Raw genomic sequence first — 23,548 nt, 5'->3', positions numbered from 1 at the left:
TTCCTTTCAGAAACAGGCCCTCTTTGTCAAATTGGTCAGCGCTGAAAAATGTAAGTTGATTTAAACTTTCCATTCATCTCAGGTCCGCTCCTCCTAGAGTATTATGGAAAAAATTAGTCTGTGCAGGAAGTTGTCTTTGTGCTCTGGATCTACCTTCCAGCTCTGAATAACGGACAGTTCATTGAATACAAGCATTAGCAGTTAGTTTCTCCTTTTAAAGACTCCAATCCGTTTTTCTCATCTTTGCATGCAAAGATAGAAAATTATGTACTCTCCAGAGGCACCAGCAACATAAAAAAGTCATCAGACTAAGAAGATTTTGCTGAGGCAGTTTCCTCACACTGCTCTAAAACCAATTACTTCCTGTGCTCCACACACTCACGGAGACTTCCTCTTTGATGCATGGCACAGGGTAAAATAAAGTGCACGGTCTTCATTAAAATGAGTGTCGCTCCCTGGCATGATTAAAATGAAACTCCTATGTGTGCCCTGTCAATGACATTTGCATTTGCCCCAGCCCCACGTAGATGCCAATGTACAGGTCGTATTTGTAATGTTTTTGCTGAACACAGGATAGCCAGAGTGCCACATCATTCTGTGTATGAACTCCATGGGGAAAAGAGGCATGTGCAGGCAAAAGTGAATATGGAGAACAGAGTCAGGGAAGAATACGATCTTTGTAAAAGAAAGCTTTGTGCCCTTCACACATACAAAGAACAGAGAGAGCAATTTGCAACCCAGAACTCAATGACATGTAATTAAAATCAATAGAAGTTTGACATCACAAAACCAAAACAAATTAAAGCAGAAATTTAATCTCTGTGTCTCATTCTGGCATTTGAAATGGAGGATTTCCTCTGCAGATATGCTGTAAATAGGGTCATATATACTGGGTATGTCTTAAGCAATCTTTCTTAATGTAGCTCAATTATCATTCCTTACATATGAAAAGGGATGATCTACTATCTTCTTGGCCGATTTCCAATATAGAGTAACCTGGCCTGACTCTGATCATAAGCCAGTTTTACAAAGATGCCTTTATCATAGGGGGATTTATTCTTTATTAGCATCCTAACAACTGAACAGCCACAACTTCATGCAAAATCAAGTCCTGTGGACACAGTAAGCCTCAGAACTCTGCAATTTGTCCATTTTAAATGTTCTGGTTTTCATGAAGAGAGGTAAAATACGCAAAAGCAGAATAAATCTACATTATTCTTGTATTTTTCTATTTTTGATATGCTACTACCTTTAGTAGTTATATACACTGCAGGGCAAACAAATAATTTTAAACATTATTAAACTACATTTTTCTTTGCTAAATTCTATTGTCATGCCTCTGAATGCGGTATTATCAAACATCTAAAGCCGCAGAACATCCAGAGAAAAGCCATGCTGCTGGTGGTGTTTTTTCCTTCTGGAAATATCATCAGCTCAGGACTTCATTTGGCCCAGTTGTACACTGGACAGCTCTTGTTTGCAGGTGAGATCAAAAGCCTTCCATTTATTCCCTGGTTTATTTTTTGCAGATTCGAGGATCTAAAACATATAAGGCTCATACGTCCGTTACTTACCAGTGACTGGGTTCTCCAATTGACTCAGAGGATCCTGATAGACAAGAGACCGTCCTTGACATTGTCAGCACCAAGACAATTGATATCCAGTTCAAATGACTGCGTTCTTCCAGCCTAGCTTTCCATTGCTGTTTGTCCTGGATACAGTAGTCTTGTAGAGCTTCAACCATTTTCAAACTGGTCCATCCCACTTAGTGAACTACTGAAAATGACACCTTGACAGAGAGTGAAGTCTGATTAACATCAGATACAGTATTTTGTAAATGTGGCTTTATTACCATTAATTGCGTTTGTGCATTCTGAGGCAATCAGTTCTGGTCTTTTATAAATTACTTGGAAAATAAATAATAAAAAAAAAAAACCCAAAAGAGAGGTACTTCATACTAATTCACATAAAAGTCATTCCAGAACTGACATTTAGTATCTGCAAATTGCAGATTTTGGACAGACTATTCTGTATTGTTTGTGCTATGATCTCTTACCTCTTTTGAAACATCTGCTCTTGCCCCATGTCAGAGATAAGACATGGCTGATGCAGATGTTTGCATCTGTATTTTTAAGGCTTTGGCCACAAGCTCATCTCCAGGCATGGACAGAATGGCAGCCACCTGTGGCACCACAGTGGCAAACCCATGGTCACACACTAAAACTGCTCCTTGCCACTCCCTGACCATCCTACAGCAGACACTTGGATACACTGGATAGTGCTGCTGCTGCCACCCAAGAAAAAACTTGGCTGTGCAGTGCTGGAGATACTGCTGGAGGGCAGAGCTCAGCTCTGCTCCTTCTTTACTCTCTTCCCTTTCCTGTGGGATGTAGAGCTGGGCTTGGTCCCAACCCCTCATTCTTGGGGTGACAACATTCAAATTTGCTAGTCCTGCTGAGGATCCTTGAGCCAGCTCTGGCTGTCACACATAGTGCCTGCAACCTGTCATTTCCTGTCATTTAGCCCACGGCTGTGAAGTGCAAGACGGTAAGATTTAAAAAGTCCTACAGAGGCACTGGGTGACTTAGGTTATATCTAGTTATCCTGATATACCTTTGTTCAGGATCTGCACAGAAGCACCTCATTTGCATTCACAGCAGCAGGTTTTCCTTTTACCCCAAAGAAATCTTAGGGTCCAGCTTTGTGCTCCTCACTTACAATCATGGTCATTAGAAAACTTTTTTTTTTTTTTTTCCCCTCTGGGTAATGTAGAAAAACCAAGTTTTCTTACAAAACCAGAAATTAGCTACAGAATGTGAGATGAAACTCCACCCCTGTTCATCTCCAATTCCTGATCACAAAGATTTCATGACCAGTTGTTTCAGCAGAACTCACAGGTCACCAAAACCACCAAATGTTTAAATCAATTACATCTCAACATATAATAGTCCTCATGCTTCAAAAATATGCTTGGAGGCTGCCAGAAAAGCAGCGTGATTTGAATGTATTATTTACCATTACATTTTTCACCAGTAAAGTTCATTCTGTCTTCAGAGTGACAGTAAGAAACAATTACTGAAAAGGGTACACAGTTCTCTAATTTAGTTTTCAATAGTTGATGAATGAAATGGGAAGTGTTGACCACACTAGGTGACAGAAAAGGCACTTCGGCAGACTTCTGCTCCCCTCTGACAAGTAATACACTGAATAAGGACGGTCCTACACAATGTCTATCCATGCAAGAGCTTGGTTTCTTATTATTGTTGAACACAGCAGAAATCTGCCTGCTCTGTCTGAGCAACTGTTTCTCAATCAATAATTAAGTAACTTTAAGGTCTAGATCTATACAAAGTTATTGATATTTTCACTGAAAATGAATCAATATGAACAGGGTAAAGCATCTGAGTAAGCCTTTTTAATGGCAGTGTTTTGGCTGTGAGAAGTAAATTAATTGATTAAATGAATGACAAATATTGGATAACTAAAGTAAGTCTTTTCACACTTTCACAAACCTTTTAAGCAACTCAACAATTCTTTTCTTTGTTTCCCATCTTTTTTCAAACTTTATAATTTTTATAGAATTTGCAGGCCTTACCCTGTGAGTACATAATGCAAGTTATGTCTTTTTTATTTTATATTAATAAGGAGAGTTTGGGTGAATTGTGGCAAAGGAAAGGAGCAAGCTGAGACTTACGGAAAGAAGGGGATTTTCTGGGTGATAAACTGTAAGGGATCCTGCTGGAAAGGCCACAGTGAGAGAAAGGAGATCTACCAGGAGACTGTAAGGAAAAAATAATCTACTGACAGATGGGAAGTGGTAAGGGGGAGAAAAATACATCTATGTGTTTGGTTTGGTGGACAAGAAATAGTTGCGGATAGGTCTTTTTCTACCATTTTCTTAGGAAACATACTCCCAGGAATTCCAAAGTAGTTGACCTGGACACAAGGAAAAAATTATCTAGCAGTTCCTATAGAGATACCTCTACTTACAAAAACCCTGACTTGCTCCCACAAACTTCTGTGCTCACAGTGCCCTGGTGTGTGTGCACCAACACTGACTCAGGTGAGGGCTGTGTTCATACATGAAACCAGAAATGCCCCGTATTCTGTGTGTGAATTTGTAGCAGTGTGCTTAAGCGGCCTTAGGGCTCAGGCCAGGGGAGTGCAGATTCTCTCCCAAGCTCTGACATCTTTTCAGCTCTCTCTAGACACAGCAGCAGAACCTCCTGGCCAGCAAGCCCACTCTAATGACTCAGATAACATAGTAAAGCCCCAGCAAACACTGCGGCTCCTGGGTTGGCTCTGCTTCTAGAGGCTGATGGCAGTGAGCATTTTGCATCTTCCTGAAGTAGGACCATATGTCTGGAGGGCCACCAGTTTGAAAAATGCCCCAGCAGTGGGAAAACCACTGCAGTCTGCAGCCTGTCATGGAGGTCACTGAGGCTGGGTGAGTCTTTCATGCCACTGGGAATGAAGAAGCAGGAGGGCAAATAGTGAAGAGACCAAGAGAGAGAAAAGTGACACCTTTCTTCTACTCACACTTATTTCTTATGTTCTGAGCTAACAAATTCAGTTCAAGGCAATGCTATTTTAATTGTTAGAAGCATGTACAATATAGCCTCACACAGGGCTGTCCTCAGATGAGAAGGGAATAGACACCAAAGCTAAGGCATCTCTCTTCAGGTATATATTTACTGTGCAAAGGGAGGGCAGAAATACAAATGGGTAAGTGGGACAGTAGGAATGTCATCTTTATTTGTCCAATCATCTTTCTACTGGAAGAGACCACTAGCTTTCCTAATCTTTCTAGCCTTTCTTTTTCCCTTCTTGCTCCCTTTTACCCTTTTCTCTGTTTTATTCAAGCTCATAAACAGTGATTTCTTTTATTGTAAAAGAAGCAGGTCATAGAAATGTAAGCCTTCCACTGGCCCTTTGTGTGTACACAGCTATCAAGTGGCAGCATAGGTTCTTGGGCCATTACTTTTGTTGCTGGTCATAGAATAATTCTCTGCTGCCCCATAAATCCTGTGAGCTATTATTGGGACTTCAATTTTCTGAAAATATTTTTGAATTGTTTTTTTTTTTATTATTATTAAATGGACATACATTCTCATCTGTAAAGGTTGAAACTCCACTTTTCCATCTGTCTCTGCCCTTTTTGGAATTGTATGTCCCCTGTGGTGTGCAGCTCAGAAGTGTTCACTTATATACTGGTAAGAAAAAACCAAGAAATGAGAAGAATGAGTGTGTGACAGAATGGAAAATATTTAACTACAAAAATGACCTCAAAACTGCACAAAAAAGTTGCGTCATACAGGCAGACCCCACTCATAAATACATATTAATCTGCCTTGCATGTAAAATTGAAAATTAATGTTGGAGAGGGCACACAATCCTCTTTTTGATGTAAAGATGTCTTCCCCTTTCTTTTTTTAATCAACGTTCAGCACTTTGAAATCACATGTCCCATTTTAAGCACTTAAGATGTGACTGGTTTGGCTATTTTTAAAAAAATCCTATTTAATATTTATGTAACAAAATCTGATGATTCCTGATGTGTTTCAGTTTTAATCATAGTCTAGTATCACAATTCTAGTAAAAAAGTGTGCCTTTGTAGCTGTTCAACATGGCACAAAAGCTGTCTAGCAAAGGAGATAGATATGACATCCCTATCTCAAAAATGGTAAAAATCACATTGCCTGACACTGATAAAACTTTGTTATTTTCAGAGCATAACCTGTGAACTAATTAGCCAACACATACAGATCCCCAGACTGGCTGGAATATTATTTCAGAGACATCCAGTTCTAGAACAACGGCAGAAAAGAAAATAAAAATCAAAGAAGAAAGCAGAGGGAGAAAGCCTAGATGAAACATGAGGTGTTGCTTCTTAATCCTGCATGGGGGAATTCTGTGAGATCTGTTCTCACCCTATGCACGCATCTAGATAGGTCAAGTGTGAGACCCTTTCTGCCCTTTTCCTAACAAATGCAACACAGAATTCAGAAAGAAGGGATGTTGAGTGGAGGTTAGGTCCCCTTGCATTTTTACTCGCATAGATCTATTTACATTCCCTCAGGAATATATGACATTAAGGGGTTCTCCACCATGCAACTGGCATGCTGAGAGCAAGACTGTGTTGCTGACCCTTTGCTCCATTACCTTGGAAGTCCTCGTCTCTTTTCGGCAGCTGCTGAAGGCCAGCTCACATTTGCAAATCCCTGCACTGCCAGTCATCTGGGGAGCACACAGACTGCTGGGCAAAGCAGCTGAAATCGCTGGGGCAACCGAAACCACAGGGTAGTTTACTAAGTACTTGCAACAGTAGTCAGTACTACCAGTAATTTTATTGGTGACACATCTTTTGGTGTCAGCCTGTGATCTAGTGTGAGTCAGGCAAAAGGTGCAACTCCACCAAGCACATTAGCTCAGCTGAGGAGGCCATTTATGTTGCAAGAAGCACTTCCAATGTGTTCTGTGGCTGCCTGTACATCCCTCTGGTGGGATAGCCCTGGCACCCCTACTGAACCCTAAGGGCAGCCTGAGCCCAGCCTGAGGTTTGCTCCTAAGCAAGGTGATACATAACCTGTGGCAGGAGATAATAGGTAAAGGGCAGTTACATCCCTTTACTGTCACAAATCACCAAGAAAGAAGGAATGTAGGTAGATGTAAAAAACATGTGGAGGGGCATGGAAGAAAGAGTATTGCCCTGCATTCTATCTAGACATTCTTGAACTTACTTCTAAGGGAGCTTTCTGATGGCTTTTCTCAGCCATATGCAGATACTTCTCACCACCTGTACCCCATCCTGGGTGTGAACAGTATTAGCGAGGACAAACGAATTATCTGGTCATTTTTCCTGTTTTTCTTTCCAGAGAACAGAAAATAGTATGGTATAAGTGAAAAAACAATTATTATAGTTGTTGCAAAATTCATTAAAACAATGCTTCTTCACTGTACTTCAAACATGGTTCTCAGAGTTTTTAAACAGCTTTTGTTATCAGTCAAATGAAATACTGTGCAGTAATCCTTTAACTCTCTTGTGCCAGATTATCAGTTATTTCAAGCAAGTGTCAAAATCTCCATCACTGGCAAAAATGAATTATGTTTTCTTCGTCAAACTTGCATCAACATGCCCATCAAGCTGAGCTGGAAAAGACTCTTTAACAGTACAGCATAGGTGCTGCTGTTTGTGATTGTGAATGCACCTGAATCTCAATTTTTCAGCTGTAGTGATCCCTATCTCCCCTCCCCTCCCTCTCCCCCTCCCCCAAAGGCTTTTATTTTCAGCCAGATTTTTAGAATAGTTTGTCACATTACCATCTAATCTAAATAAAATCTCACAATTTAGTCCTTTCTTCTCAGTTTTGTTAATTAGTAAATTTGTTTCTCCCAGACAGTACTTCTACTTCATTTGATCATCATGAATCATAATTTTTTTTCTGTCTACTCTCATTTATGTGGCTTTCAAAATGCTCAAGCAATTCCAGCTATATAATAAAGGCTCAAATATTAGTAGAGTTCATCCTGTTTGGGGGAAGTAAGGTGGAGTAGTTTATCTCTTCAGGTGACTTTGGGCATCATTCTGTGATGGGAACAAGTTTCCTCCATCATTTGTAAATATGCAATGAGACACTGACACATTCATCATTTCATGAAGTATTTGGAAGAACTACAGTGACCACTCACGTACAGTTTTCCGCTTTGTGAACAACACCGACTCGTTCCTCTGTAGGTTGTAGCTGTTGCTTCAGATGTGGGAAGAGCATTCTGGAAAGACAATTCTGCCTATAAATGAGAAAGATCAAATTTCAGTAAGATCTTTTACAGGGATTGGTGTTAATCCTTGCTATAAGAATGTACTTATTTTCAGTAGTCTGTAATGGGTGAAAGAAATGTGGCATTAAGATGTCTCATGTATACAGATACATCAAAATATGCCCAGTTCATTTCTGTCTAACCTAAAGAAATGGACAAGCTAATACATCACATAAATTTCACTGATGAATGTCAGGACTCTGATACAAAACAAACCCATAGAAAGCACTGTAAACAACATCAATCTTTCTAAAGGCAAGGCTGAGATGAAAATATTATTACCATATCCAAGGATGGAGGCAGTATGCGTGCTTAATAACATAGAAGAGCCATCCCAAGCCAGTTTTAGTGGGGAATCAACTCTTATAAATACCTTTTTTTCCAGGGTCCCTAAAGGAAATGCATTCAACATTTATATACCCAATTAGTATTTGGCAAGAGAGAGCATACTGGCAATCTGGAGAAAAAGGAAGACAGTTTAGGATGACAGCTGACCTGAGAGGGAGTTGCACATTAGCAGTGCCTCTCAGGGGGCTTGAGGTGGTAAACAGAGCTTGTTCCCAGAGCTGGATTCCAGTGCTGCTGAAGGAACACCTCAGCTGTACCCAGGGCAAAGCCTCCACCTCACAGCCAGCAGCAAACTTCACATTCTCCACTGGAACTCTGATTTTGCCTCATGGCTCTTATTTATCCCAATAAATAAAACATCAGTTCAGAACATCTAGCAAATGCCTCATTTAGTTTTTGAAGTACCACCAAACAAATCCAAATGGGCCGAGACACTGTTGCTGCAATCACAGGTGACTCTGAAACCTTCAGAACCAGAGAAATCGATGTTAAATGAAATGACAACACAAATAACCATGAGGTCTGGAGAGAAGGACCAAATCACGGGGAATGATTTAGCGAAATCAGTACTCTAGAGATACTCCATGCTACAGAGGCATGAACTCATTCTAGTCACCAGGCTTCTGACAGTCTCCTGAACATGGACAAATCCAAATGACTCTGAAATTCATCCTGAAAGATGGTAACAAAACTATTAGACCAGATCACCTACTCATCTACATAACTAAGAACACAGAGACTTCAGAGAGCCAAGAAGCTTAGATTTATGCCCTGAGGTGTTCACATACAAAGAACAGTTGAAGAATCCTGCACCAAAATGACTTGTTTAAAGTAGCCTGTAGAATACAAAGATATAGAAACATTAAAATCAGGGAAGAAATGTTATACTGCCCATGGGAAAATCGTGAGCTGGGAATACCAGTTTGTCAATATTATTTCTGTAATAATTACTGTGTTTAATTATAATCATAGTATGACTGAGACATAAAAACATCTCCCCTTTTCAACTAAATGAAGGACATAACCCGCTACGGTAGACTTTCACAGGGGTATTATTTCATCCAGCTTCCTTGGTATCTCTTTTACTTCTCCCCTGCATGAAACTCCTGCTAATGTGGAGTAATGGAATGGTGAAGTGACTTACTTGGGAAAGTATAAGGCAAGAATTTACCAGGTGTTTTAAATAAACCAAGCCTTCTATAGAAGAACATAGAAGAGAGCTGTGTACTTGGAGGAATAAGTTCAGAAGCATTAAAACCCCTATCCCTTATTTTAAGCTTTCAGGCATAAAGTTTAGTGTATATAGACTGTACATAGTCTCCAGATGTTCTCAGATACTTTGTTTTGTTTTCCCATCTGTGTGGGGTCCAGTTCTGATCTCCTTTGGAGTGAATGGCAAAACTTTTACTGTATTTCAGCAGAGCAGAATTAGTACGTAGCTTTTACACCAAGCGGTCTGTGACAAAACCTCTACACCTGCAAAAAGGAAACTCTGCTTTCCGAATTTATTAAATTCAGCTCTGATTTTGTGGCACAGATTTGAGACTAACATGCTGTTTGATTTCTCTTAACATGACTAAATCCATGAAGCGTGTATGTGCGTCTGTGTCCCCCCTCTTGTACCCATTTCTATTGCATTTCACATTTCTGTCAATATAGCCTCCAATATTTGAATCCACTGATAGAACAGATGCAGTAATTGCAAACAGCTGTAAAGTATTACTCATCTTGCTAATCAAAATGACTTTCTGCTAAATAAACCATGAAAAAAGCTTTTCCACCATCAGTGAAGTGGAGTGGAAATGATACAGACTGTAAAGAGTCCACCATGGAAGTAAAATCAACAGATCAAGTGTTCCTACAACAATGATTCTACGTGCTAATGCACATTTCCAAAATTGTTATAGAAATTTCTCTATGTTTAGAAAAATGAATTTGTGCAATGACACAAATGTTCCTCCAGGTATTCTACATGATACCTCCAGATACAGAGAGCCTTGAACAACTGCTTTATGCTTTCTCAAGATTCATAATCCAAGGGAAGATAATTGCCCCATATGTTTTTGCTAGATATGCATTACACGCTATAATATTTTATTATTTTTTTTAAATGCAGAGTAGTATATATCCATGTTAAACATGACAAGATGACTGTTTCTGAGCTTATGGGAAGCATGGAAGAGGCTGGTAAATCTCCAAAAAGAAGTTTGAGGGGAAAAAAAAAAGTCACTCCTAAGTAAAACTCATGGCTGATAACTTTTAGTCTTTCATTACTCTGTCCCCTAATGAGAAAGCTCCTTTTCTAGCTCATTGTGCTTCAGTTATCCTATTTTCTAAGTCATATTCTTTAATTCTTAAAAATGCTATTAGAAAAGGTATCATCTCTGGTTATATACTCTTCCTCTATTCCCTTATGCCACTTAAGCACTTATTGCTGTGGGCCACTCCAGCACAAAACACTCCAGAGGAAACAACTTAGCCCCAAGTTACTTCTCTCACTGCTTTGGGTCACACCAAATTAGAAAGTAAGCAATCTTCTCCCACAGCTTTCTGGTACCAGAAATGATTTGCTGGGACCCTCAGCTCTTCTGTTATGAAATGTAACTAGAAGTTAAAAGGCATATAAATAACAGATGTGCTAATTTTGTGGAGCATGATGAACTTCCTACTACCGAGTTTATATATCGGCAGAGAGGGGAAGAAGAGGGAAGAGTAAATGAGATAAATATCTGATTATAGCACAGGAGCAGAAAGAGCGAATCTACTTCCTTCCTGAAACACTTCACAGTGCCAGCACTGGATGCAGTCTGCACCAAAGGACTCAGCAAGTTCTCCAGATTAGTTGCCTTTCCGCCCCTGTTTTTGCTCAGTTTTTTCCTCCCCGGGTCTTTTCCCTTTGTCTTGACTCTTTTCTACTGTCACAGTCATCTATCTGCATTCAGTGCCGTGGCTGCAGCAGTGTGACCTGTCACACCCAAGACACTCCAGAAGCACTGCAGAACTTCACAGCATTGCTGCCACAGGCAGAAGAAACTAGCAGGGGAGAAAAGGTCACTGGCTAGGGTAACATCGTCTACAGAGTGACATAATCCTCTCTATTAAAAGGGTCACTATAAGACTATGATAAAGTTACTTCCCCCATGATATTCTCTTCCTGAGCTTGAGAGAAAGCATCAGAAGAACTGCTTAGAAAGTCTCCACCAACTCACTCTGTGATTCATTCATTTCTTCCTCTTGCTCTGCCCACTTTCCAGACAGTTCTTTGATTTTTGAGCAAGGAATGAAAATGGAGAAAGTGGCATCATTTTATCAGAAGCCACAACCTTCTGATAAAGCGCATGGTGTACAAAGGATGTTAAGGTATGTCAGCAGCAATGAATGAGGGTAAGACACCTTCACATCTCCAACTCCCCTCAAACTCTTGTTAGCAGCATGCATAATTTTCACTTACACACAGACATTTCCATGCTACTTGTGGCTGCTACCACTTGCAGGTTTCGCAGCTAGTGAGTGCATCTACCTACAGTTACCAGTAGTAGCAATACGCTTATTTTACAAATAAACAGAAGGCTACAATGACCTTTCTGGGTGAGTGAATTGCTATCCATTGCAGTTATCATATGATCCCTCTCAGAGAACTGCAGCTGCACCTTAAATATATTAACGTGCTTGCCCTCACTACCCCTACTGAAGGCTGTTCCAGAGCCAGCATTACTGTTCAGACACATGCACTCTTCCCATTCCAAGCCTACATTTATTCATGCTTTGTTTAGTCAAAAGCAACAAGGCTTGAAATTATATGGCCTGTTTTCGCAGGCAGCAATGCAGCAGGGCCAGGCCTAGATCTCAGCATCTCAAGACACAGCAGGTTTCAGAGCTTTCGATCATCTGGCCTCATGCAGGTTTTCAAGAAAGCCATGCAAAACTCTAAAATGTCCGCGCACGCTTTCTAAGTTAGTGTGCAGCAGTGTGGGGTAAAGAATTTATTTTTTCCAGTATCCACCTATGACTCTCAAAACAGGCACTGTGGCCCTTTTCTTTTCCCTACCCATTAAATTACACATCTTTCACTCTGCAGCCTCTAAGCAGTCTCCCATCACTCTGAAAAAAAATTTCCAAACTCCATTTCTCATACCTTACAGCTCCTTTCATGGTAAAATCCCCACCATGGGCCTCATTCAGGCTCTGTTCCAAATCCAGCAATTTCCTCTCTAGTATCTCAGAGCTTGGGCTTCTCCTACTAGAAGTTTTCAAGATGTAACATCCACCTTAAACTGTGAGAACTGAATGAACAAGCTCAGACCTTCATGGAGAAGTGTGAGATGGTACTCCCAAGAAAGGATGAAGAACAGGAATGGAGCTTATTCCTGAGACAGAATGGGGAGCAGGAAAAGGAAAGGAATTTTTTGGAAAATAATTCCTTTGGGAAAAAAACGGAAGTTATAACACATTTGAAAGTGCTTTAGTCTCCTCTTACTGACACTAAGAGCCCAAGACAGACTGCAAGAAATACAGGACCAGTCAGAATAAGACTGTGGTGGTCCTCATTTAGGAAGAGCTCCCTTACTGGGGAACAAAACACCTGAGAACTTTCCTGAACTGAACAAGAAGTGAACCCTACACATTGTCAGCATGGTACCCAGGAAAAAAAAGATTACACAATATGCCCTTCACGGTCCATTAGCAATATTTGTGCTCATTACCAGTGAGATGTGTTTTACGTAAAAGAGCCACTTGGGCAGGAGGGGCACTTGAGGTAATTAAGAATGTATTTACATTTTATAGAGCCATTGATGCCCTTATGTCCAAGGAGCCCATATTAAAAGCGTGCTTGGGGTATTCTTCCTATCAATAAATATTGAAATGGTTAACCTGCACTTGGTCTGCTAGCTGCCTGCCATGGCTGCAAGCTGTTAGCAAGAAGTAAGAAGCAGACAAAAGAATCTGTCTGCCAAGAAACCAGTCTTCCAATCTATTTCTCTTTTCTGGCTAAGTTTTCACTTACTATGTCTTACTTCTATAAATAGTCTTATTTTTATGAATGAAAAATAGAATCCAAAAAATGACAAGACTCTCAATATTGTGACAATTAGGAACAGAAAGAGCTATTGATTTAAATGCACTTTTTACTAAAAAAATTAGCTTGGAGTGATCTTTCATTCATTCAGTTCTAGAACATTTCCCTATTGTTCTGAAATCATCCTGAAGTGCCAAACGGATCCAATATTGTGCCATTTATTTAAGTTCTGCCTGTGCTTATTCTTATTGTAGTCCCAGAGTGTTCCTGCTAGACACAAGCGCAAGAACAATAAACAGCAATCTAAACTCATCACAAAATCACCTTAAGAAATGCAGAAAGTAACAGGAATTAATCAGCTGAACAGGCAGTCTTCCACTGCAACCCTTGTTATTTAGACAAGTGCAGCTAATATACATAATGTAGCCATAAATAATTAAGTAAAATAAATTACAGCCCAACTAAGTCCACATTAAACAAGACAGGCCTCTCTGAGAGCCATGCGGGACTTACTATGTGAAGATCAGAGGAAAAATGAGAGAGCATGGCTCACATGATCTGTCTGTTGCTCTAATTTTTAAAGATGATACCTAATCGTTGTAAGGACTCTTGCCTAAGAGAGCTGGGACATGTTAGAGCTGAACTGAGTCATAAAACAATATGAAAATGAAAAATGAGAAAGAAATGAGGATTTACATTTTGCATCATGCTCATGTGGTAACTCTTATTGTCATGACACACAAACCCAACAGAAAGAAGAAACTCCACCTAGAGCTGTAAATTCTGGTCAGCTCAATTATTTCACATGTTGCAGCCTGACTTAATTTATTCAGAGCAAAGAAAGGCAGATCCCTGATATACCCTTCCATATTGGTGGACAGGGTGAAAATAATAAATCAGTCATTGGAAAACACTGTATGTTTCCTGGATAAGGAGTAGCATATTTCATATTCTTCTCTCATAGCTGCCTCTTGATGGCAGTAAATGGTTTTGCCAAAGCTGTCATACCTCAGCTGAGAAGTCCTGCAAGCAAAGAAAAGTCTGCTTCCAGTCACCTTCACATCACCTACAAGCCTTCCTTCCATGGCAGCTGATGTCCCATACCCTCCTGGCTCACAGGCAGCAACAAATAGCTCTATGATTTGTCAGTTTTTTAAAGACTACTGGGAGCCTTTTGCTGAGAGCCATCAGGCCGCACTGACCTAGCCCTACTGGCAAGTCAATAGTTTGGAAATCATTCTGTTTTCCCCAGATAACTGCACTGGGTCCCAGGAGTGGAGGTGTGGCGTTTCTAGTGCATCAGAGTGCTTTTCAGGAGAATCACATCAGGTTTTGATGTTGCTGACTGCTTCTCCGCCAAGCACTTGACAATCTTGAAAAAAAAAAAAAAGCGCCTTTCGATGCTTTCTAATCCATCTCCCACTTCTCTGAGAAAGACAAGTCAGCAATACCTCCATCTCTCTATCCAGAATAGGCTTTGTGACCAATAGGGTGGAGGAGCAAGTGACACAGGCCTCATTTTTTCCATAGAAAAATCTGACTCCCACACCCTGGAGGTTTGGGTTTTTTCCCTTGGATTAGTCTGCTGTAAAGAGTCTGTAGCTTGATCCTCAGAAGTGCAGCTCCTGCTGAAATCAGGGCCTCTGAAAATACGAGCCTTGATACCTCAGTGCCTTGAAAAGGAGCTGCATACAGAGACGAAAGGAATAATGATTAACAAACTGCCTTGTAAATGTAGAAACTATCACCCAGAAGTGGAGTCATGGTGCCTGCTTGAATTGCTGCCCAGCTCCTGCCCAGATTATTTCCTGGCTGGTTGGAGGGAAGAACACAATTTTCACAATTAACACAGTGCTTTCTGAAGAATTTTCAGTCCAAGTAAATGACCTTGCGCCAGTAACAATTGTTTGTCTGATGATAATTCAGGACTGCATTGGGCCCAGTACATGTAGCCTGCAGTGAAAGGCAATACGGAGCCAACTCACTCGCTAGCAAGAGGATGGGAAAACATTTCTGAACACATGCTCAGCATTACCCATTTTGGAGGAATGCAGAGAATTTTCTTCATGTATCTGCCAGCTCTGCTGGTCAGCAAGGCTGCATGGATGCAGCAGGAGCCTGCCTTCCTCCAGTAAAAATCTCAGCATCTTCTGTTGTTCCTAAAGTGCTGCTACCTTTGTGGCCATGGGTAGCAGGAAAGCCTTCCCATATTGCACATGTATACTATGCACATGGGAAGTCCTGCACTTGGGATTATATAGAGTCTCCCCAATGTTTAACCAAAGTGGCCCTTTAGGACTCCTAACCCACTGCGAGCAGCAAGCACAGCTGGATCAATATACACTGCCCAATGTTTTGCATGTCACAATAGTGGATATTGCAAATTATTAACAAAAGAATAATTATTCTAAAGGATGGAGAGTATTTGTCAAGGGGTAGTGATGAACTGGAGCTGAAGGTACTAAAAATAAGATCAGATTGGGACAGGACTAGTGGGTGAGGCAGCCATTTTTAGTATGGGTGTCTTGATACAGGAATATCTCTTGCTAGACTTTTTGAAAGTTGTTGTTATTCTAATAATTCATATAATGACGTGGGTGAAGAGTCTTACAGAACGTATTTTTGCTAGGTACAGTAAAACTGCCAGAGTATCTGCCAGAATTTATTTCTGACTTGTTTTGAGGTTCAAGAAAACATACCAACCAAAGATTCTAGCCATAGCTCTGTCAAAAGACATTTACTTTACCCCTAAGCATTTCAATTATATGCACCAGACAGAACTGTAAATTGTAAGATATACATAGATAAATCAGATAATATCTGGCAAATAAGGCGTAGAGCAGCAACATTAGCTTGCATATCAGAATCTTAAAAAGCAGGCACAATTAAGAGACAAGGCAAAGAAATAAATATCCCGTGAACCTTTCAAAAGGCCAACCACATTGTGTTTATTTTAATATTGTTTAACAGTAACACTTAATAAAGAGAACATCATGATTGTGTGAACTAAATTTTCACTCATAATGAATGCTACAAACTTAACCTCCCGAGTTTAAATAGGCTACAATGCCTTAGGAGAGATGCAAGAGAAATTATTTGATAAAGGTGATGGTTTTTCACACCTGAAAATAATGTTTTTCTTCCAGGCTCTCTTGATCAACAGTCTGTAGCCACACATTACAGATATAATCTCAAGACTTATGGTGTATACTTGTCACTACTTGCATAACTTACTAGGGATAGAGGATCACAGAGATTTTGAACATAATTTCCCACACTACAGGAGATTAAATAGACTACATTTGAAGAAGGCAAGAAGCAGCTACGGCCCTTGGCTAACAGAAAGTAAACTTTAACCAGTTTCTGCATCATTTTTTCAAGAATAGTCTACAAAATGTAGGTGTAAGTGTCCTGTGCAGCAAGGATGTATATTTGATTTAAACAACTAATTGCACAGGAGTGGATTTCTGCTATAGCTTTCCTGGCACAAACTAAAATTGTTACATAAATCAGCTGGAGAATGGCAATTCTACCTATACAGAGATTGATTGAACGTTCACAGCTAGAGTTTGTCCTGTTCCCCATACTCATCAATATAGAAGCAGCTGTGATCTGAAAGCTTTTCTGGGGTAAAAGGTAACACTAAAGAGCATGCTGGAAGAAAACAATCACCATATCAGAGTTATTCCCCAGATCATTCCTCAGTGCTACAGTTCCTTCTTCATCCATCATGCTTTCTCTGATTGCTATTAATTTCCTTATGTAACAACCATTGTAATGAATACAACACACTCAAAGATGTACTACAGATATTAAAAAAAAAGAAGTATGTTTACTACTATATATCCTGAGAGGGAATATTAGCAGCTCTATTAAATGATGCTCTCTTGCTACCATGATAAATGTGCATTCAGTGATAGATTTAATATAAAAGCCAGTGTACATAACTCACCAACAAACCTAAATCATGCATCATCTATTTGAAAACTGTCAACTTTTTCTAACAGATAGGAAGTCTTTTTCCAGTGAATCTGTTGCTTATTATTCTCTGCTCGTCAGAGGTACTAGTGACATGGCAGCATTTCCTATAACAAACAGAAAATATGAAGTCATATTCAATGCTTACCCAAAGAGGGAATGTTTTTGTTGACTTCAGTAGTCATTAATGAAGACACTTGGACTGTAGAAAAGCCGAAGTATTTGTTACCTTTTAATGATTTAACTGTTTTCTTTGCTTATTATACACATGTATTCTTATGTTAAAGCCCTGAATCCTATGCTAGTAAAGTATAGGGTCACTGGCACTGGGTCTTACTTCTAATGGCATGTGAGGACTTGTTTTGAACAGGCAGTGTTATTTTGAGATTATTTGATTTCTATTCCGGAAAAACACAAAAAACTGAAGGAATGGACAAGGAGATTTATCCAGACCAAGAAATTTTCTGTTTGGTTTAACTAGAACAGCTCTTTCTGAGATCATTCCAGTATTTTCTTTTGTTTTCAGGGTTTTTTTTAAAGTTAATATTTAAAAGTTTGTATTTAAAAATTAAAAACAAACAGAAGTTTTCCAATACTGGAATTTTTAGTTTTGAGAACATTCAAACAAAACATTTTGATTATTACCCTTACCCATCTGAAATCTCATCCGCATTCTTCCTTTCCCACAGAAGATTTTGGTTTGGCTGCCATTTTCCAAAGTAATTGTATGGGCAAAAAACCTGTCTGCCCTGATTTCGCACAGACCTCAGCATGCCCTTGGACCTTTTTCCAAAGAGGCTGGCTTCCTTAGAGGAACAGAAACTGGGGGGCTGGAGATTCTCCTGCATATTCCCCAGATAAAGCATAGGTGATGCATTTGCCTGAAGATCTGGATCTCTCATAAGGTCATTTAAGTACCCTGAGAGCTTTTTCACTGAAGATACAAAAAGAAAGGACTGCCTGAAGCTGGCCTAGAGTATAGGTTGATATGTACGTTGCTTTCTTGCTGAACACCTGTTCACGAGCATCACACAGCTCTCACAGCTATACGGCAACTTGAAACACAAGGAATTTATGGGATAACAAATTATGAAGTAGTGTTGTGCCACCTACCACACCAGTCCTACACCCTACTCTTTGCCTCCCTCTGCACTGTAGGAGACAACTTACACCTCTTTGCTTCCAAGAACTGGAGTGGTACAGTACGCACTGTCTCTCTGGTATAGCAGTGGGATGGGAGAAGGGCTGAAAATGGATCTCTACAAGTTAGGGATCCCCTTCCTTCTGTCCACTGAATTGCTCGAGTAGCACTGCTCTGTGCATGGAGGGTCTGGGGATCTTTGGAGAGGTGTTTGTGAGGGAGGGCGTTGGGCTGGGTGGTGCCTCTGTTTCCAGACAGCAGATGAGAGGCAGATGTTCCTTCCTCAAACGACTAACATTAGGAAGAAGCTCCTTGGCATACACAAAGGGAGAAACTTGACTCTTGAGAGTCTCCTAGTGAATTTATAATGAGAAAATAATGACAGAGTCTACAGTGCTATGCTTTTAAACTGAGTCTTCAGTACTTCCTCTCCCAGTGCCTATATGTGTCAGACCCAGATATAGTCCAATAGATGTGTTAATAGTCCTGCAAAAGATATTCAATGCTAGAGATGCTCCTAATTTAGTCAAAGACTTAGATTACCAGGACATTTCATTTCCTGCTATAAATGATACAGTTAGTTCTTTTGGCCATTTTTAGTCCTTCAAGTGAAAGAAACAATGAGCCTAAGAGGAAATTCTATGCCTAGTCCTGAGGGCTTGACTCTAGCAGAGCTCCCACTGTCCTCAATGACTGGAGGGTTGCTGTGCATGTAAGACCTTCAGAATCTGGATCAGTACACTTAAGAACGTGCAAAACCGGTACAACGTGCCAGCTGATCACAAAAGGTGGATCAGAGCTATTTTAATCATTAAGGAACAGGAGCTGCCCTATTTTAATGCTTGTTATACCAGCTATTTTTACATCTCAGCATTTGGGTAAGACATGTCTGAAAGATAAGATTTTCAAGCAGTGTGAAATACCTCCTTAAAATTCCTTAAGTTGGTGACACACACCCTCCAGGCACCTTTGAAAATGTTGGGGAGGAATTTGCCTCTATTGAAGTCAGTGAGACTTCTACTACTGAGTTCAATAGTGCTGCATCTTGCAGCTTTCGACTGACTTCAGTCATTCGGAGTTCTCTGGTTGGCTGGTTTATTTAAAAGGTGTGGGAGGAAAAAGACTGTCTGAAAACAATTTTTCCACCCACAAGATGATTATTGACTTATTTTCCATTTTAGGCCATGCAAAAGTATCACAGTTCAGTAAAAGGAGCAGGTTCATACATTATTCCTAACATTCTTCATATTTATAATATATACAACAGAGCCGGTTTGTGATTTGACCTTTCTCCATTATTCTAGTTATTCTACCTCGTTAAGGGAAAAGGATTAATATAATGAATGTTCCTTTGCATAGGAATGTGCCTGTAATATTCTACCTTAAAAGTCCAAATCACCACACCTTATAAGGGTAGCACTACTGTGTCTAGGCAGTATCTACTGCTGAACAAAGAACTGTATACGTGGTTTGTATTTTCTTCTGGCTTCATCGAACATTTCTACAAGACTCATTTCAATCATTAAGAAATAGTAGTTCTGTATACATTTATCATTAATGCATCAAATGCACTAACTATAAAATGATTAAACTAAACAATATTTTGTAGGATGACAGTCAGTCAAGCCCTGAAATGCTGACAAATAAGAGACCCAGTGACAGACAACGAAACCATAAGTCTTTTTGACTCTATCACACAAAATAATTGGTAAGTGTTATGCTTTCATGGTTGTAAAGAAAATAATATGAGGGGGAAAAAAACCCAACAGGTACAGGGTCAGTAATAGCAACCTCATAGAAATACTGTAATATTGCTGACATTAATAATTAAATGTACAAGAAATTTCAATAAATATTAAGGTATTTGTTAAAGAAATCTGTGCCAATGGCTTTTTTGTGTGTGTGCAGACAAACTGATTTATATCAGAGAAATGGGGAATCTGTTTCAGTCAATCTTGCTTTTTTCTCCTCAGAGCTGTAGAATTATAAAGTGCAAATCTGCTTAAGTTGGGCTTTTTTACATTTATAAAGGGCCACACTTGATTTAGCAATACTATTTTTATGTGTAATGACATAGACACATTTATTATACATTCTGCTAATCTTCAGACCTGCATTTCGACAGGATTAGGAATTTATACAATATGTAGACTTTAGGCTGCATATTAAGACTGAAGCACTTCAATACATTTGTTTTTTTGCAAGCTAAGACTGAGTATTTGAAACAATGATTTTGTGTTTCCTGCTCTCTGAACAATGAACCACAGTAATCCTTCTGATGGTAATCATATTATTTTCTGTTTAAGATTACATTTTGTTTGTACATTTATAGTGTCACTTAAAACAAAATCCAGCAGGTTTTCTTTTTAGGTATCTTTTAAGTAACAGATTTCCATACTGAAGGGATTAAAGGTCTTAAAGTTGGTGAATGCAGAAACTGTTCATTTTTTTCTTTTTCCTATACAGCAAGTTTTTGACACGCAGACTAGTTAAATATGATATTCCCATCTATAGAAGGTAGGTAAGGAAAATTAACAAAACTATTTCATTAGAACATTAATGCAGAAATTCAAAACATCGGAAAGGTACAGCAGTTTATTTTCAATCTTACTAATGAGAAACTTCTTATTAATTTGCATGAGAATGGCAATTTACTGTGGCAATAGAGAGCTCCAACTGCATCCCTGCAGTTTATTGCCTTAGGTTTGCAAACTGCTTTAACAGCCATCAGCCAAGAAATGTACATGTCATCTGCAAATCACAAATCACAGATCTTGACTCGAGTGATTGCACAGGGAGAAGTGCTGAAGGGTTCATAGTGGCCAGAACAAGACTTAAAAGTGATGTGAAATAGGGAGCAAAAAGGGCTGCAATTGCCTTCGAGCCTAAAATAGACTGAGCTTCAATGCCATGGAAAAAATCACCAGCTTCTCCATCATTTCTTTAAAGGTCAGAATTTTTGTAGGTGGATTGGGAGCGCAGTGGATTGCAGATGCGTTTAACAGCAGGGTATTTTCCGCTGCCATGACCAGTTAAGGAAGATTTTCAAAAACACATCTGCTGGTAAACAGTTTGGCCCTACTCTGGGTCATCTGCCTTATCTGTGCTCATTGCTGCATGAATTCTTACCTGGATAAAATCCCAAACCTCACATCAGTCAAAGTTACGCTTTCAGTACAGTCCATTACATTTTTTAGAGAGGTACCTTGGTGGCTTTCAGTTGGTTTTATGATGTGGGTCTGTTTCTTCACAAATGTATGAAGCACACTGGCAGCAGAGAAACCGCTGGCTCCTTCCCACTTCCGGTTCATGTTGCATTCGTCAGAAGGCAGAGCGCAACGTGAAAGAATAAATGAAGGGAAAACAGATGAATAACAAGGACTCAGGCAGAAGACTTCTCCGTGCTGCAGAAGGAGGCTGGTTTCCAATACGATTTTGCATCATTTCAGACCACTAATATTATGCAGAAATTGATTTCAGGGGAATTCAAACACAAATTGCCTACAAACTGATCTAGAAGCAGTAAATCCATTTTCCTTTTCAATCTCTCTCACTCCGCAGGGGACTAAATGCCCCTGGTTTAAGATTTCCTCCACTTTGTTATAATAGAATCTGAAGTTCTGTTTGGAACTGGAGAGGTTAAAAAATAATCCTTTATTAAACGGGTGAACCAAAATGCAATTAAATAGATAAAGACCTTTGCAGGTTGGGTTTTATGCTGGGGAGTGTCTGCACTTTACACATATTTGTATGATACTGCAATATCTCTAAGTAATTTAACTTTTCTAAATGTTTATTAGTCCATGGTGAGCGCACAGGATCCTCTTCTGGGATGAAGATATGAATTTATAAGAAGTGTAAAGTATTTAGATAGTTTCAAACAGATTTCAGAGCACTTGTAACATCTGGGGAATGATTTCTACTTGGCTATTCTACTGTTAACTTAAAAGAGAAATGTAGGCAGTTTAACCAGCTGAGATTATTTGCACCAGTGGTAGCTGAGCCTACCTGGCTAATGGTTATTATGAAGAGGGTGTTATTTCTTTTGGAGTTCCTTCCCTCCTACCTTGACCTCTGTCACCCAGATTACACCATACAGAAATGAGCTTCTTCATTTCTCTAAGACAAAAAGAGAAAACCTCCACCAAAAGCATGTGCAGAGGAAGAACTAAATACTCTTCCTGATGTACTCTCCTGTGAGCTGAGAGATTGGGACAGCCCCAGAACACAAAATTAACTTAGATAGTGAAAACCCAACAGTGCTCTTCATGAAATGCTCTGCTTTGGTTTCAAAAAGACATGTAGCTGGAGCAGTCCACATCTATGCAATCGTTACGTATAACTCACGCAGCTTGCAGTTATGTCTTCCAAAATAGCTCTCACAGTGCATCCGAAAGATTTGTCTGCACATTTATTATTTGAAGGTTATGCTGTTCACACCTTGGACTTGAATGTGCAGTTTGCAAAGAACAATGCCAAATTTTTATTCAGTTTTTATCTCGCCTTGTGTTCACCTCCAGTGGCAACTGCTTTTTCTACTACAGCCCATCACCAGGTGGCTTGTAACACCAGTCAAGGCCAACAGGTACCTCAGAGGACCGAGCATTAGTTTTTAATATAACTGGCAAGCACTGAAAAAAAAGCAGAGGAAAGGGAGAAGGGAAAGAAAGCAGAGTCCACAGGCACTGGTATTTCAGTACTTAATGGGAAATTTTATCCTAACAGGCTGAAGCCATCACCTCTGATACAGCCCAGTTTTGCAGCTCAACCAGTGTTTCAGAGCTCCTTGCCACTTTTAAGTGTCCTGCATTTTTTAACAGATGCTGCTGCCACACTGAGGAAGAACTCAGACTGTACATTATTACATTCTCTCTTTTTGTTTTCATTTACCAAACCTAGACAAATTTTCTTCCCCTTTTTACAATTCAGCTGACTTTTAAGTCATCCTAACAGAAAAATACAAAATCATGTTACTTCTGGTTTTGCAGTAAAGCTATCTGTGATGATCATAAACCCATGAGCCAAGGAGGACTTTCCCACCTAGCTCTTAATAAGGCAAATCTCCTTTGCTTTATCTGGCCATACTCACTGGCTCTTCTCCACTGAGCTGTCACAATTCCTGAGGTGAGCACCCAGGATATCCAGTAGGGAGGGGAAAGAACTAATGTTGTCCTTGTAGAGGCAGTTTTCCTCCCATCCTTTGGTTGTGCTGTGGGCTTCTTTGCAGCACAGAAAGTTCTCTGCAC

General features: G+C 39.7%; 1 long non-coding RNA gene across 1 annotated transcript in view; it reads right to left on the bottom strand.

Moving 5' to 3' along the window:
• Positions 1-23,548, bottom strand: part of LOC308071365 — a 39,620-nt gene that overhangs the window by 7,270 nt on the left and 8,802 nt on the right. Inside the window, exon 2 of the long non-coding RNA XR_013931114.1 lies at positions 1-23,548. This exon is cut by the window's left edge and continues 7,270 nt beyond it. This is a non-coding gene — a long non-coding RNA (uncharacterized lncRNA).

The sequence above is a fragment of the Falco punctatus genome, assembly GCF_963210335.1.
Source record: "Falco punctatus genome assembly, chromosome: 11".
Classification (NCBI taxonomy): Eukaryota; Metazoa; Chordata; class Aves; order Falconiformes; family Falconidae; genus Falco; species Falco punctatus.
The sequence above is the reverse complement of the archived record's forward strand: the minus strand, read 5'-3'. Positions and strand labels throughout refer to the sequence as shown.